Here is a 15,269-nt window from a genome sequence, read left to right as displayed (position 1 = left end):
ATCAGATATGTATAGTACTTTAGCTGAATTCTACTTCTCTCATTCTGGTCTTTTTTAAAGTAATTGTCACTGATTTTTTTCTGAAACATTTTAAAGTAGAAAATGAAAAATCAGTGAATATAAAGAAAATCAGACCTTATTATTTTTTTTATATCTTCCTAAGTATAAATATAGACAGGCCAAATATCTTTTTTTAAAATTACCATTCTAATTAAAAACTAATTAATTTTATGAAGAAGAAGAGATAGATTTCAGAATCTTTTAGAAAAGAAGTTGTCTAATGTGGTCTAGGGACATAAGAACAGGTTTTCTGTGGGTCCTGGAGAAGAGAAAAATAATTCATCTGGCTCCATGGGGAAAGAGGGCCGCATGACCTTAGTCCTGAAAATTCTTCTGGTGGGGTATAACAACAATATGAGTTTGTCAGGAAATTACAATTCCTGGAAAGCTCAGTGATTCTTCTCTTTATTGTATTGAAATTCTAGAGGCAGAGCAGAATTAATCTACATGCTAAAGGCTTTTAAGAAAAGGAAAGTCCATATTTCTTTATTGTAGCCTAAAACATTTTTAAATACACTAGAAATGGTGAATTTTTTCAGACTAAGGGGAGGTCTTTCTAATGGGAGATTCATTAAAATATTGATAGAATAAATTTAATTAAGAATGAATAATGTATAGTACTTTACATGAACATCAGCCTTCTTTAGGGAACAATTGTTATATGAACATCAGCCTTCTTTAGGGAACAATTGTTAATATTTATTGTGTGATTTCTTTATATATGTGAGCAGCTTTAGATACTTTTGTCTTTTATAGTGACACAAGTCCAATAATATTTGTACTATTTTTTGCAATATTATTATTTTTTTAGGCTAGTAAGTGGCTAAGGTAGATTTGAACCTAGACAGACGATCTCTAAAGCTTATTTTCTTTACCATGCTCATCTGCTTCTAGTGGATTAAAAAAAAAAAAGATAACTCATGGAAATGATGACAATAGAGTATATTACTTTTCTAGGGCGTCCATAACAAATTATCACCAATGTGGTATCTTTAAAACAACAGAAATTTATGTGTCACACAGTTCTGGAAGCCAGAAGTCCCAAAGCAAGTTCTTGGTGGGATGGCTTCTTCTGCATGCTCTGAGGAGGAATCTGTTGTTTTATGCCTCCACTTTCCCAGGTTCTGGTAACTGTTGGCAATCTTTGGAACAGCCATCCGACCTCTGTGTCTTAACCTTTTTCTTATAAGAACATTTGTCATTGCATGGTGAGCCTGCCCGAAATCTAGGATAATGTCACCTTGAGATCCTTAATTATATCTACAAAGGTTCCTTTTTCTAAACAATGTCACATTCTCCTGTATTGGGATGTTAGAACTTGAACATATCTTTTTGAGGGACACAACTCAACCCACTACAAGGGGTATCAAAATATTGTGGAATAGGTGGTGAACTATACATAGTTACAGTATTTAAACAATTATAAAAAGAGCAAACAAAAGATCTCTTTTGTCACTGCTTTTTGGCTCAATTATCACCAAACGTAGAAGAGCAAGAATCCCAGGCTTTGTAAAAATAGTGAGGAAAAAAACAACAAAAAAAGATTCTAATGTTCAGATTTAAGGTAAAACAGTTAATAAAATGCATGTGTATCAGTTATCACACTTTCTAACTCTTTTAATGTTTCTGTAGAATGTAAGAGAGATTTTTTTGTCAATAAATATATTTTGCTGATCGGGAAATATATAAGATATGTAGGTTTTAATTTACATAGATTCTTTTTTAGTTTTTCTTATTTTCGCCATATCAACAAAATATAAATTTTTTATTATTCTATGTGTGTGTTCGCAGGCTGCCACTCACTGTCATTTTTAATACCTCTTCAAAGAGTTTACCTTGCTTAAACATTTCTCTGACTTATTTAATATTCTAGAAGAAATATGTGTTTTTTTTAATGATTTGAAACTCATAAAGCAGTTTTTTATATCCCAAGCGAGGCTGAAAGAGCAATGATTTTAGGCCTAGTCATATTTAGGAAAAATTTGATATATGGTACAAGGATACTTTGAACATGAATAAAAAGATATTGTCAGCTTTTATATTTCACACCACTGACAATATATCATAATTCAAAAATTATTTCTATTGGACTTAAATATTACAAAAAATGTCTCATTTTGAAAGTTGGAATAACATTTTTGGTTTAGTAAGAATGGAATTTATTTTTAAAAACTTACTCATTTGTAATGTGTAAAATCCTATGTTGATAGGTTTACTGTCAAATATTTTTAAAAGAAGAATAGATAAAAAGATTCACAGTGATAAATTATCAAGGATTGAATAGTTAATCAAAAATACATTGCATTGAACAAACCAAAATTATAATGGAAACTAATTAGATAGTTTTTTGAGACAACATCATGTTATAGATCCTGTAAAATCAGGATGACCAAATTAAAATTATTATATGCCCTTAGAAGACTATGTATATCTAAGTAAGAAAAATGTTTCCTAAAAATATCAGTTCCTCATCTTGTTTACTGAGGAGCCGATTTCCAAAAAGGAGGGAGAGCAGCCATGGGAGCCATACACTTCACAGCGATACTTAGTCCAAAGTGTGGACTATGAGAATTTCAAAAATTGAAAAGCAATTGTTTTATTCTATATTTTTTAGTCATTCACCATTTATACAGCTGAACAATAGAAGTTGTTTTGGTTATCCTTGATATTTTTATCATTCTATTTCTCAAAGTCAAATTCATCATCATGTCTTATCAGTTTACCCCAAAACCTTTTCATTTGCGTAAAATTCTCTCCATCTCAACTGCTAATGAATGTTCAGAAAATCTTTGAACCTTTTTTTATCACATACCCCTATCTCTAATTACTTTTGTATTGAAATAAATATTGACATCATTATAAAGTGTATTTATAGCAGTCCTTGCAAAAGAACGCTATACATTTAATTAATCCACTAACTAGTTAAAACCAGCACTGATTAAGCTTAGGTAGAAGCCATCATATGAGTGTATGTTGAGGTTTTACAGATAAATAGAATACAGTTCCTATTTTTAAGGCAATACAGTTACAATTTTGATAGTATAAATATTTTGCTATCTTACTCCTCCTTGCTTATTTTTTTCTATTCCAATAATTTGACAAGTGTTTTTTGAACATCTACTGTGTTCTGGGTACTGATAATATAACAATAAGGCAGAGAATATCCCTGTTCTCCTAGGATTATTATTTATTTCTTTTCAATCAAACTGGCTAAAGGTAAAATAAAAACTTCCAAACACAAGAAGAATCATTAAATTTCCCCATTATATTTTTTTTCTATTGAAACTACCTATGTCAACTGACTTGTCTATTTTGTTCCCCAAACTTCTCTTAATATTTTTATGTTCAAGATACATTTTCTCTCAGATACTTTGCAAGATTTTTTTTTCTTTAAGGCCTAATAAGATTATTTACTTTTAAAGTTTTATAGAAAAAGCATGTTCAGTTGTAGCTTGCTAAACGAAGGAGGGGGAAGTAAAATTAGAATGCCAAAATAAATCCTTAGAGAAGCCATTTGATTAGAGGTCCAAATACAGTGTATTAGAACTTCCAGAGTATTCAATTAAACCCTCTCAAATCACTGATGGGGAAGACAAATACTAGAAGAGTTAAGTGCCTTATTGTAAGAGTTATTGACAAAGTTGACTAGAACCCAAATCGAGTCACATGATTTGCTGCTCTGCCCTGTGCCTTCACAACTGGTGATTTCTAAATAATTTATAATGTATTCAAAACAAGGTCACATTCTCTTGGGGTCAATACAGTTTGACATATATACTCTATTTAATAGTATCATTTTCTCTAAAAGGAAAATTTTGTTGTTTCTGGTAATATAAAATATAGAAAACAAAGAAAATTAAATTTTGTGGCTTAAATATAATATGGTGATTCTTAAGAGAGGTATGCTTTCTGCTCTTGAACTTATTATATTAAAAGGTCGAGGATGATTTTTGTTCATCAAAAGTGTCTATGGGCTAAAAAACGTCTGAGAAAAATCTACTCTAAAAAATGCAATAGGAGAAATTTTGAATAGCTAGAAAGTTTCTCAGAAAGGATCAAAGTGGATTTAGACTAGCCTCCAGAAAGAAAAAGCCAGAAAAAATGTTTCGTCCTCATATTGGAGGGCTTGGAGAAAGAATTATGGAGAAAGAATAAAATACATTGATTTACCTACTTTTCCTTCTGAAGCTAAATTAAAGTGGCAGAAAAATGAGATTCAATTTACATCAAGTCCCATAGATGACAATATGAGAGAGAGAAACTATGACAGCAACAAACCTTAAAGGTGGAAAGTGACAGGACAAGTATTAATTGACCTGTCAGAAGAAATCTGAAACCTATTCTGGAATGCAACGAAAGACCAGAAACAAGTAAACTAACAATGTGGCTTCTTCCCCAGAAGATTTGGGAATTGAGAGTAACGGTACTTCTAAAAGTGGGGATGTAGGTGGGGCATTTCCAAATAAGAAGACAAATTATAAGTCTGTTTTACAAAAGAGAATCTTCACTTCTTTCTCCATCCTGTGCAGACAGCTGACTACCCTTCATCCAACCTAGAAAAATTGCAAGATTTTATCTCTAAAGATTGTAACCTAAGAGATTTCGGATTTGCAGACATTAGACACTGCTAAGAAGAGGATTATATACTTTAAAAAAGGGAAATTAAGTGAACGTACAACTCCAGGCACAATTTAGCCTACTTGTCCCGCAGAATGTTGATATATGGGCTTATGGAGAATGGAGGACATGATTCTTCTCTGTAAAATAATGCCAGAACAAAGAAACGCAGAAAATGACAATCGATTGTTTCTGATTGGTATCGGTCTCTCAGCTTTAATATCTACTTAGCGAAAACTTTTGCCCAGTCCACAGGACAATCATGTAAAAAAGAATAAAAGAAATGAAAAAGAAATCAGAAGAACAGAGAGGAACAGACAAGAAAGATTTGAAAGTATTACTTTCCTCAGATAAAAGAAGATATATAATCACTTCGGAAAATTGTTTGGTGATTTCTGTTAAAGTTAAACATATAACTATCTGTGTGACCCAGTAAATCCACTCATGATATATACCTAAGAGAAATGAGTACAAGTATAAGAACTTTAGAAATACCAAGTATTTCATGGATGTGAATCAATGGAAGCAGTTTTATACTCCTGGTTGGAGTATAAACTTGTACAACCACTTTGAAAAAAAAGACATTATGTTTTAAAATTGAACATTCTCATACTAATACAATATAATACCATTTTTATAAAATTTTAAAGCATGAAAAAGTATTGTTTCTGAGTAAAAATAAATAAGATCAAAATTTTAAAAGCAAAATAATTATAACCCAAAAGTTAAGAGAATAATTCTCTCTGCAGAGAAACAGGAAAGAGGACAAGGAAGGGGTCCACTAATAAAAGGAACAATATATGTATTGTTATACTATTACATAAAACAGAGAGTTCATGAGGATTTAATTATTTTACTTATAAGTAAATATATATTTATATAAAATAAATATATTACATAATTTTAAATAATTTAAAAAATTTTAGTACCAGTGAAAAAGAAAGGAAGATTAAAGAGTAAGAATACATTATATGAATTGACGGAGACATATCTCTAAGGAGTAAAGTTTTTAAACTCTGTAAGGGTACACAAAGAACTAAAAAAAGTGGATGGTTCCAGTATGGAAACTGATCCTTTGGGGAATAGTGTGTGAGTGGGGAGAGCCTGCCTTTTACTTTATTACATATTATTTAAAATAAAGAAGAAAAATTGGAGAAGAATAATCAGGATATATATGTCCTTTGAGATCTAATATTTTGAGGCGAAATAGAGAAGGAGAGAGGAATTAAGAAATAGAAGAAGTGGGAGAAAGAGACAGGAAGAAGGAGAGAGAAGGGGCGAGAGAAAGAGGGTGAGGGAGAAATTCTAGGAAAAGCAGATGAGTATTTCAAGAGGAAAAAATTGAGGCTAGGAGAGAGGGGTGAAGAGTTAAAGTACACATTAATAGTTGACAGATGGTCATGGGGATGGGGAGCACGGCATAGGGAATGCAGTTAGTATCAATGCAATGGCTAGGTGGAGAGCCAGAGGAGAGAAAGAGCAGTTAGGGGAATCGTTTTATAAACTATATAAATGTCTAACCAATGTACTATATACTTAAAACTAACTAACTAACTAACTAACTAACTAACTAACTAACTAACTAACTAACTAAATGCATGATTTGGGTACATCGTGTCCGATCAATGAAAATTTTATTTTGAGAATTCTGAAGTCCAAGAAAGGATGAAAGCAAATGTAACAAGGCATTCAATTTTAAGAAAATAAAAGCATAGATGGGGGGATGTTTTTTCCTTATGTTACTGCTAACAAACAGACAAACAAAATCTCCCATTTTATGAGGGAAAAAAGAAATGTTCTTTTGGTATCTAAGGCAGAATGGTTACACCTCATACTGATTCTTGGGTCCAATAACATTTCCCACTGTTAACTCTAATGAACTCTGTGGTATATTAATAATTTTATTTTTATCTTCAATAACAGAATTTGAAAAACACATTAGCCAGAATTCAGTTATGTGTAGTCCTTTTGTAATTCCGAGACCCACAAAATGCCTTTACGTTTACTTATGTTGATTCAAGTGCACTTTTATTTATCACTTTCCCGCAGCACGTTATAAGCAGTCTGCAAATGTCTCAGAACCATGTTGCCAGTTTTTCTCCAAAACGTGATCATTTCTTCTGCATCACTAAGAAGTGTCAAACTATTATAGTTAGTTTCCACTAAGCAATGATATTTATATTTTATCTCCATTTCATTATATGGAAATATATTCAGGTGAGGAGAATTACATTTGCTTGCATAATACTTGCTCTTCTTTTCTGAGAGTGGTTAAATTTACTTGGGTGCCTATGCGAATTATCGTAATCTTTATTTAGTGTTTATTTAGTGTTTCTAACCAACCTCTCAAGAAGTGTATAAGCAAATGAAAAGACTGTTATTCAAAATGATAAGGCTAGATATATGCTTCTGAGATTGACTTCTCATGCTGATTTTTGAAATGACTTTGAGCACAGCAGAGACACATTTCTACAATTGGGAGACTCAAGTAATAAGAGAGAGTTAGTGTGTGGGCTCTAGAGCCTGGTGATATGTGTTCTCATCCTAGCCTCATGGCTGACTATGTGGCCTTGGGTAAGTTATTCAACCTTGTTATGCCTCATTTTTCCTATCTGTAAAATGAAAGTAGAAGGGTTGTTGAAAGTATTAAGTGCAATAATGTATACAAAGCATTTAGAACAGGGCCTAGAAAAGAATAAGCATCATATTAGCATTTGCTATCATCATTATCAGTAATAGCAGTAATAGTTAAAATTTATCATTCCTAAACAATTGCAAATAAAGCAGTAGATGCACTCAGCTAAAATGCATGTAAGTAATTTACCTCAGTCATCTTGGTTTTGATAATACAGCATGAGTTTGTGACTAAGACATATTTAAAAACAATTGTCATTTCATTTTTTGTGTTAATTTTTTATATGTATTTTTCATCAATTAATATATATTCAGTTTATTAATTAATTTATTTTGTTCATATTCACACGTTTTAATCATTCAATCACAAGTTAGCCAGATGCTAACTGAGCCTCCTGATGCCTCAAGGTTTCAGGAGGGATATTCCATTGGTGACTTTATTGAGTGTGTATTTTGCAATGAGTTGACCAGCACAGCGATACTAAATTATTTGATTTTTCTAGAAGCATTATCGGATAGATAATGCTTCTAGAAAAGGATAGGATATGAGACCCACTGTTACCATGGGGTGGTGTAAAACAGATAAATAACTTATCTCTGGTAGTTATACAAAAATATTAGGTGGTATTGATTACATTGTAATAAATAGGAAGAGAAATATATGGATCAAAGTGCCCTGGGGAGGTTTAATGAAGAAAGTGATGAGGCGGGGGCAGATGGAGATATAAACTGATCTTTGGAGAAAGAAGTAACCAGTGGCAACAGGACTGGGTGTGGAGTGTGACTATGAAATAATGAAGCAAGGCACAAATGAATATAGCATTTTATGAGACTAATGAGTAAATTAATCTCAATGGAATTTGTAGTGAAAATCCCAGGAGAATGCTTTTGGACCACGAACAACAGGAGAGATGAAGATATTTCTGTGATAGAAATAAATCTGGTAAAACCATTTGTCTTTTTCTCTTCAATAAAATATTTCCCCACACTTTCTCCCCTTCTTTTTACCCTCGTTAGAGTAGTTTTTTTCAGAAATTCAACTCAAACTGTAGCAGACAACTCTTCCTACCATTCTTGACCTAGTTACATTCTACCACTGCTCTCAAACAAAAGGTGAAGATAGGGATATGGCCAGCTTTTATTTGTTTCCCCAATGTACAGAAGTCTGCTTGTGTGCAACAGGATTCCAAATTTTAAATAAATTTTAAATAAAATTGTTGAATGGAAACCGAAATTTAAGAAGGAAGAATTGAACATGGCCAGAGCCTCAAGCTAATGAAGACTTCATATTATAACTCAGGATTGTGGTAGAACCGGGTCCTCTTAACTCAATAACATTATGTTGGAGCAGTTCATAGTGAAAATGTGACTGATGATTGTCCTGCAAGCTAAACTCAGGCAATCACCCCCTTCCCTGTCCTTGAGATGGCCATTCTGCCCATGTTTCTTATAGCCAGAGCTATTTTCAAGGACATAGTTTTGAGAGAGCCATGTGTGTTTGAGACCATCTGGACCACATATTGACTGAACACCGTTAAGGCCTCTGTATAAACTTTTAGCATTCTGGTGGGAGGCGTGGAGATCGACTCATCATGAGGTCACCCAAGACAAGTGTTGTATGTAAGTTCCCTTGCTTATTAAACCTGCCACCTCCAATCTGGAGTGGCTTGTCTTTTCCTTTGCTCTTTCCTTGACCTCCGTGTATGGGGGCTGGTTTGCAAACTAATACATAGTTATGCAAACAGGAAAAAAAAAAAAAGAAGGGTGTAATGGAACTCAGGAGACCATACAATTATTTCCCCATTGAAAGACCATAAAAATTATTTCCCCATTGGAAGATGTGCCTAATATAGATAATTTGGGGAAAACATTACAGCGACCCCTATAATGAAGGGTTTATTAGTGTCACATCCATCTCATCTCAAGTCTCCCACCTGAGATTAGAAGCTCATGCCTCTTCTTCTAACCAGCTGCAAATAATTTTGATAGATAATAGTTGTTTTATGCTGGAAACAATATATACTAAGAATAGAAAAAAAAATGAGGCTTTCTGATTTCTGAAAACAGAGTAACTGCAGGAGGAGTAAGGGTGATTCCTATGCTACAAGAGTCCTTGCCTGTAACCAGGGGTTATTAGAGATACGCTCTATTGGACAGATGAAAAGATACACTATACATGTATATGTGTAATGGGCAAAGTCACTATTCCTTTCTTAAACTGTTTTATGTGTTCTCATTAAAAAAGAGTAAAAACAACGGTTGAGTTACATACAATAAAAAGCCATCAAGTCTTAAAACATTTTAGTTTTTTTATTCCTTAATTTGTTCTGTTGTAAAATATCTACCAGTATTGTATACTGAAAAATATTTTTTTCCAAATATGTAAATCGATACTTTTTAAATAAAGAACAATTCCAACAAATTTGTTCTAGAGCTATGTTTGCTTTTGCACATTTATTCAAAATAGGTCAGCTACACAGCTTATCTGTGTAAACTTATGATGGATATTAAAATGAAGATACTCATAGCTCTAGATTAGGAGATATTTATTTCATAAAAATTATTAAATAATTTTATAAATGGATTTTAAAGAAAAATGTAAAGTTTGTAGCATATAAACACATCTAATATGGCAAAAAGTGAATCTCCAGTCTTCCTGAGAAATTTTGGTTAGATTTATCAGGGTAAGAACAGTGGTCAAATTCCTACCCTGAAGATGTAATCAGAAATAGCCAGTTTATCAGGAAAAGGCATAAAACATAGAGATGAAGGATTTAATTAAAAGCAGAAGCAGTAGTCTAAGGCTATGCCACCCTGAAAAAGCTCAATCCTGCCTGATCTCGGAAGATAAGCAGGGTCGTGCCTGGTTAGTACTTGGACGGGAGACCACCTACGAAGACCGGGTGCTGTAGACGTAAAAAATAAAAAATAAAGGATTGTAAGCTGAAAAGGTCCTTGCAATCTGTGATGTGAACCAAGGGTTGCCTCTCCTAAAAAAAAAAAAAAGAAAGAAAAAAAAAGCAGAGGCAGTAAATAATAAGACAACTTAAAATCATAAGAGATGAGCTAGAGAAATTATGTTAAGAATAAAAATGATGTTAAAATTTGTCCATTTTATCTTCTCTGTTCAAATTCCCTGCCTCTCACTCAGATTAGGGTATCAAGCAAATATTATATTAATATATTGGGGTGATTTAGTTTACTGTTCATAGATTTACTTTTCTCCCTTAGGATATCCTTTCCCATTAGAGGATTATTTCACCATCACATTGATATCTTATTTTTGCCAGCAGTTTCTTTATCAAGCCTTTTTTTTTTTGGCTTCCATAAAACTTGCATTGTTCCAGATGGGAGCTGCTCTTTTAGCCTGAGCCCCAGAATGACAGCAAAAGGAAGCAGAGCAAGAGGTGACTTGGATGGCTATGTGATGTGAGTGACAAATACATGTATGTTATTATTGTAAGCCATTGAAATGTTGGTGTAATTTTTATTCCTAAATAAAATCTTAACAAGGTAGAAATTAGTACTTAATTAACTTTGGAAATGAATCTTTAAAGCACAATTTAGAAATCTAATAATTGTCTTTCCTACTATCTGATGCTTATCTTTAGCTATGCAACTAAGATATACATTTATACAGTTGCATATAAACAAGTATCGGTTCGATTCTTTAGACAGTACTCTGAGTAAATCCACAGTTCTTTCCTAATATTTGATTTTTTTTTCTCATTAAACTTTGTTTTAATGGGTCTCAAAATTCTGTGACAGATTTTTGGTTAAGTTGTTTCTATTAAAAAGTACTAACTTAAAACTGCCACACACACAATAAAAAACAAATGGTCTACAACACATTCTTTTCTTTTGAAAGTTTTATGATGCATTATTATCATTAACTGGTCTTTTACTATTAAGCTTAAATGGCCAATTAAGACAATTAGTTTTGAGACTCTTCTTCTACTACTGATTAAGACTGGGGTGGAAGGTATTGAGGATAATATTCATGTAGCCTTCCCACCTTTCTGGGCACACTTGGTGACCTTATCAGATCCAGCTGTCTTCTTGTCTACTACTTTGATGACGCCCACAGTAACCGTTTGTCTCCTGTCACAAAAAGCAAAACAACTCAGAGGAGGATGGTCAGAGAAGCTCTCTACACACATGGGCTTGCCAGGAACCTGGCAGCATTACCAGATTTCAAAAACTTTGGGCCGTCTTCTAGCTTTTTCCCAGAGCAATGATCAATCTTCTCCTTCAGCTCAGAAAATTTGCAAGTGAGCTGTGTGACAATCCAGCACAGGTGCACATCTGGCACTGATTTGGCCTAGATAATTTGGGGTAATCACCTGAGCCGTGAAGCCAGCTGCTTCCATTGGTGGGTCATTTTTCTTTCACCAGTCACATTGCCATGATGAATATCTTTGACAGACACATTCTTGAAGCCCACATTGTCCCCAGAAAGAGCTTTACTCAAAGCTTCATGGTACATTTCAACAGACTTCAGTTGTAATGTCAATTGGAGCAAAAGTGACCACCATGCCAAGTTTGAGACCATCAGTCTCCACTCAGCTCACAGGGACAGTACCAATACCATCAGTTGTGTAGACATCCTGGAGGGGTAAACACAAATGCTTGTCAATTGTACAGATTACTGGCAGGATGTAATCCAGAACTTCAAGCAGCATGGTTCCACTGGCACTGCCATCTTTACAGGTGACCTTCCATCCCTTGAACCAAGGCATGTTAGCACTTGGCTCCAGCATGTTGTCACCATTCCAACCAGAAATTGGTACGAATGCTACTGTGTTAGGGTTGTAGCCAATTTTCTTAATGTAGGTGCTGAATTCCTTAATGATTTTTTCGTCTCTCTTCTGGCTGTAAGGCAGCTCAATGGAATCCATCTTGTTAACACCAACAATTAGTTGTTTCACACCTACTGTGTAAGCCAGAAAGGTATGCTCACAGGTCTGCCCATTCTCAGAGATATCTGCTTCAAATTCACCAACACCAGTAGCAACAATCAGGAAAACACAGTCAGCTTGAGATGTGCCTGTAATCATGTTTTTAATAAAATCTGTATGTTCAGGGACATCAATGACGGTCTCATAATACTTGCTGCTGTTGACTTCCCACAGGGAGATGTCAGTGGTGATAGCAGGTTCACATTCAGTTTTCAGGTTATCTAAAGCCCAGGAATCCCTAAATGAGCCCTTTCCCATCGCAGCAGCCTCCTTCTCAAATTTTTGGATGGCTCTTTTGTCGATCCCAACACATTTGTAGATCAGATGACCAGTAGTGGTAGATTTGCCCCAATCTATGTGTCCAATGATGATGATGTTGATACGAGTCTGTTCCTTTCCCATTTTGGCTTATTTAGCAAAGGTTTTCATGACACCTGTGTTTTGGTGGCAAATCCATTGTGAAAGCCCTAATATTTGATTTTTAACTGAAGCATAATATATGTGATTTGAGATTTAGATATTTTATGTTAGAGTCTTTACTTTTTCTATCTTAATGAGATCTTAAACCATTTCAAAAGAATCTTTATTATTATAAGTAGCATTTTTATGTGTTAAATCCAATATACTTTGAATTTTCTTTTTTATTTTATTAAATTTATTGGGGTGACATTGGTTAATAAAATTATATAAGTTCCTGGTGAACATACAATGCAATGTACAGGTGATGTATTATTGAATTATACACTTGAAGCCTATTTGATTTTATTAATCAATGTTACCCCAATAACTTTAATCAAAAAAAACTTAGATAAAGATAATTCACATTTTTTCATTTCAAAATGTGAGAACAATTTGAGATGATCAAAGAAAATAAAAGAATGATTTCCTTTCATTAAAAAAGGTAGAAAAATCATATGTTTTAAGTGTACAATTCAATAATATGTCATATGTATATTGCATTGTGTGTTCACTACCTAAAGTTAAATTTCCTTTCATCACCATACATTCGACCCCCTTTACCCTTATTTATCTTCCTCTTCCCCCCATATCCCTTTGGTAACTGCTAAACTGTTATCCGTGTCCACAAGTCTCTATTTTTCTTGTTCATTTGTTGCTTTCAGTTTTATATCCCATATATAAATGAAATCATACAGTTCTCAACTTTTTCTGTCTGATTTCACTCAGCATGATAATCTCAGATTCCATTTATGTTGTCGCAAATGGCAGTATTTCATCTTTTCTTATGGCTGAGTAATATTCCATTTTATATATGCACCACATCTTCTTTATCCAGTATCTATTAAAGAGTACTTCTTTAGATTTTTTTACATATAATTTCCTAGAAAAAATTTCGTAGGGTTTTTATACCTTTTTACTATATTGTGTGTGTGTGTGTGTGTGTGTGTGTGTGTGTGTGTGTGTGTGATATTCTGTTGAGACACATAGCTCTTAGCACACTATTCAGGAGATGCTAAATAATAAAATTATATAATACTTTAAAAAAAAAAACTACAGCCTTGTATCTTGATAACACTATGTGTTGGGATAGTATGCAGAAGATAGAGGCTGCTAATAAGGATAGACTGGACTCTTTTACTTCTGGAGAATTTAAAATATAACTTCAATTATGGCCAAGTATATTTCTTCTATGATTGAAAAAGCATAAGTCTCCCTTAAAAATCCATGAAGTGTGGAATGGGAGAAAGTTCTTACTGACAGTGCTCCCAAGTACTCAGAAGTAATTGTATGACAGAAAAATATCTGCATCTGACTCAGCATTAGGAAAAGCTTTGCAAACAACTCATAATACCAAAGGAAAGCTTGTACTATCAAGAGTGACCTCATTATATAAGATCTTGTTGTCTGGAAACATAATGCCACTGATATTACAAGTAAATTTCACCAAAGACATTGCTACTGTTGTCCTCTAGGAACTGGTAGAATATTAATCTTTTATATGATATGAAACAACACATATCTCTAAATAAAAATACAGAGGTCCTTTATGACCTTTTTCTATTGACGTGAGGTAATGTAAGTGCATCCAGTCCAGATTTCCTTTAAAGTGGGTCATGTGTTTTAGAAAGGCATGCCAAAATTATGAACAACTGTAGTTTCAGTACTGGAAGGACCATCCATAATATCATTTTCCTTAGCCTAGATAGAAAAATTAATGTGATGTTTAAAAGAATATTTATTTACTCAACTGGGTTTGTCTGCTCAGTTTTAAAATCATAAGTGCCTCTTGAGCTTTTCTGCCCACTGGTTTTCAGTTCAACTGACATTTTAACTGATAATCAAATCCTATGTTTACCCTTTGATGGTGTTTATGTGTAATGGAAATTAACACAAAACAACTTAAAAACAGCTTAAGAAAAGTAATGGGGCTTAATGATAACTTATGTGGGAAATCTAACTTATACTCAGAGAGTAAGGATATCTGGGAAAGATGTTTTTTTGCAATTAAACAACAACAACAAAAAACTATCTTAGATTTTCACCTTTGAGGAGAATGTGGAGGGGATAATCATCTCTCCCAGTATCCTCAGCACGCAGTCACATTACACTGAGACAGGGAAAAGCACTAGATTTTCATGCCAAAACTTATTCTCATCAAGTCTTTGAGTTATAAGTTCTCCAAAAGGGTATATTTTATTTAACCTATTTCCATGAACAATTTTAAATTCCCTACTTAACTCAATCTAGGTCTTCCTCTCACCCCACCTCCGATTTGATCAATTTCCCCATCAATTCCCTAATACAGAGTTTTCTGCTTGTGCTCCCTATATCACCGTTGAATAGGTTTTGGAAAAGAGTCAACATTCTCTTTGCTCTCCACTACACTTTCCTTTACATAACGTTGCCTGATGATTAGCTGCCCCCTACTTGTAGTCTAGGATTTTCATGCCTTTTTATTATACTTTTTGTAATTTTTCAACTGCTAAACTGTTTCTTATCATAACCATGAGGAGTGCCCAGAAGAGGGGACACCATTTTCTC

At 33.6% G+C, this 15,269-nt stretch overlaps 1 pseudogene; it reads right to left on the bottom strand.

Moving 5' to 3' along the window:
- Positions 1-11,251: 11,251 nt before the first annotated feature.
- On the bottom strand, positions 11,252-12,671 carry LOC120583804 (elongation factor 1-alpha 1-like; annotated as a pseudogene).
- Positions 12,672-15,269: the final 2,598 nt, after the last annotated feature.

This window comes from Pteropus medius, unplaced genomic scaffold (genome assembly GCF_902729225.1).
Source record: "Pteropus medius unplaced genomic scaffold, Ma_sr-lr_union100, whole genome shotgun sequence".
Classification (NCBI taxonomy): domain Eukaryota; kingdom Metazoa; phylum Chordata; class Mammalia; order Chiroptera; family Pteropodidae; genus Pteropus; species Pteropus medius.
The sequence above is the reverse complement of the archived record's forward strand: the minus strand, read 5'-3'. Positions and strand labels throughout refer to the sequence as shown.